Raw genomic sequence first — 3359 nt, 5'->3', positions numbered from 1 at the left:
ATACTACCAATCAAACGGTGAGAACTCAGAATAAACATAAAGTAATAAAATTAAGAGCTTACAGTAGAATGATACAAAATACCACAGAAGAAACGAAACCCTACTGAGTGTGTGTGTGGACGATGTGCTGCTGGTCTTCCACATGTCCCGTTGGAAACACAAAAACAAAAACAATCTGAATCCTGCAGTAAAATAAATAGAGACGTCAGAGAGGAAATTTAACTAGAAGACGAACAGTTGAGTTGATGATACCAATTAATTTATCAAACGGTGAGAGAACTCAGAAGAAACATAAAAAAAGAAGAACTTACAGTAGAAGAACAAATACCACAGAAGAGACAAAACTAGTGTGTGAGCCTTCGCGTGATATGCTATCCCAGGTCTCTTTGCAAACAAAAACAGTAAGAACCTGCAAAATGGTGAGATAAGATCAATCAAGCAAAAAACCAGAATGTTTAAGAAACTGAAAATAAACCAAACCTGAGAATCGACATTGATCCATTAACTCCATTTGAATCAGCTGTTGAAAACCTAAAATCACAGAACAAGAAGAAGTCATAATAAAGCAAAAGAACCAATGAAAAGCTAACTCGAAAGAAAGATTAAGAGACAATTAAGATTGAAACTGATAACGATGAACCAGGATAATAGAGATGTGTTTATCAAAATGTAAAAGAAAATCTCTTACCGTACGTAGCTCTTGTGTTTTAGAGTAGCGTTAAGAACCCATTATAATCAGGAGACTTGAACTGGGGACCCGACCTGAGATGATGACAATCGCTTTCCATTTAGAGGATCTAGAAGCGTGTTGTAATTCGAAGATCCATCACTACAAACATAATAAGAAAGTAAAGCTCAGAGAGTACTACTCATCAGCGACTTTAGTAAGAAGCTTTAAGAACCAAATACAAAATTCAATCTGAGTAGTAAATATGCACCAAAGCTCTGTACTTCAGCACTATGAGCACCAGATTGCTCCTCGGCATCTACGGTAGCAAAAGGTATGGAATGATTCAATCTGCAAAAAAACAAAACACAAAGTCATATGTAGTAAGTAAACCCTAACTAAGCAAAACAAGGTTTATTAGTACCAAGTAAACCAACCTTTAATTCTGATTCCTCAAAGCCCGCCCATTAACTCCTTTTGAATCAGATGTCGAAAACCTGAAATCATAGAATAAGAAGAAATCATAACAAAGCGAAAGAATCTACGAAAAGCTAAATCAAAAGAAAGATGAAGAGAAAACTAACATCCTTACAAAGTCAGAACCGAGATTAAACAGTGACCAAGCCAAGCCTACAAGATAAAAACCCTAACTTCAACAGAGGTAAGCCAAACCTTGGCATGAAGCAGAAGATGCGAGGCCACGTACAGTAACTGCAAAAAAAAAAAAGCCATCCAAGAATCAGAATAAGTGAACAGAAACCTCAGAATTCAGAGAATCTTATAACTTCCATTAGGATCACTGAATATGTCTCTGTTTTACTCCAAGTGAGAAGAAGCAAGAGAGAACAAGAGAGTTAACTTACAATGAAATAACCATGGAAAAAAACAGCTTGCAACTCCTCCGATCATCACTTGGCACCATATCTTGCTAATTCATCAACGATCCTGTTGAGAAGAGAAGGTGATGTATGTTTTGTACTTACAAGAATGAGGATTTTTTTTACAAACAAAACCGTTAAAAACAAACAGAGAAAACAGAGTGACAAGGATGAATCAAACCCTAGAAGATCTTAGTAGCCTCCTCCTCAATTCATCCTCGAAGTAGAAAACAAACCCTCGAAGCAGAAGTTAAGACTTGAGAGTCAAAAGCCATAACTGGATCACATATTATAAGCTTCCAAAAAAAAAACACCTGCGAAGAAGACAGAAGACGAAGAAACGTGTTAGTAAATAAAACAAAAATCAGAGGAAGAAGAAGAAGGAGCAGAGTTAGTAGATGCGTAACAGAGAGAACACAACAACCAATCACCGATAGGTTCGCCACATCATACCATTTCCATCTGCAAATTTATAGCCAGACATTAGGAATGGGTCCTTGTTAGAGTCTTTGTTAACCTAGCAAGATAAGGGAAGTTGACTGTTAGGAGCTATACCAAAGCGGGAAGAGAAAGTAAACAAAATCACTATGATAGAAAAAAAAAAGATAAAGAAAGACACACGATTTTGATCTCTCCAGTCATGCTAGTGTCATCAAGGGCAAGAGAGTGGCCATATATTAGCACTCCATCCGAAGGAACCTATAAGAGAAATTATAATTTCGATTATAATTATATATGGACCAATAATGAAAAGGAGAGAATAGATAAACCACCTGACAGCTGTGCTTCATCATTCAAGTTTTGGAGAGACGATTTGTAGTCACGGAGAGCAGCTGCAGAGGAGAAGAAAGCATCAGAACAACACTAAAGAGTCATAATCAAAATAAAAATAAAAACTCATATCAAGTGAAAAGTTACCTGTGACAAACCTCTGTGCCTGTTTTTATCCCAAGTGCTACTGCAGCAACCATCAAAGTGAGAAGAGATCATGGCAAGAAACCTATCTGGGATGAAAAAACAAAGAAAAAACAAGAGGCCTTATGAGAAAGTGAGGAGGGAAAACATAAGCAACACAGGAAAAATAACAAATCTTCATACCAGAAACCATGAATGGGGGCGCCTTGCGCTTGATCAAGTCATCATCATCATCTCTACTGATGCCTTTCTGTCTGCTAGTCCTTGCGAGGCTGATGCAACACACAAAAACATGGAGAACAAAGTTAAACTAGAGACAAAGAGATAAGAAAAATAAGCAAGTCGCATGGCTGCAATACTTACCGCAGTACTCCATATTGTGATCCATACTTTGACAAGATTATGACAAAGCTTGCTTGCAATTACAAACATAGAGAGATCGCTAATTAGAGAAACAAACAAACAAACAAACAAAATCGTTAAAAACAAACAGAGAAAACAGAGTGACAAGGGATGAAAACAAACCCTAGAAGATCTTATATTAGTACTCTCCTCTGCTCAATCAAACCCATCAGCGAGAGATCTTAGTAGCCTCCTCCTCAATCAAACGAATCGAACATAATCAATCTATCTGGATTGACAACAATAGAACAATGAGTAAATAAAAACGAATTCCATTGAAGAAAGAAAACCCTAGAAGTTAAAAAAAAAAGAAAAAATCAAATTTAGAAAACAAACCCTAGAAATTGCAGTTGAGAGATTTCAGAGTCGAAAGGCCATAACTGTATCATATAGAATAAAAAAACACCCGCGACTGCGAAAAAGACAGAAGACGAAGAAACTTGTTAGTTAAAAAAAAAAACCCCAACCAGAGGAAGAAGAAGAAGAAGAAGAAGAAG

This window comes from Camelina sativa, chromosome 9 (assembly GCF_000633955.1).
Source record: "Camelina sativa cultivar DH55 chromosome 9, Cs, whole genome shotgun sequence".
In the NCBI taxonomy this organism is placed as follows: Eukaryota; Viridiplantae; Streptophyta; class Magnoliopsida; order Brassicales; family Brassicaceae; genus Camelina; species Camelina sativa.
The sequence above is the reverse complement of the archived record's forward strand: the minus strand, read 5'-3'. Positions refer to the sequence as shown.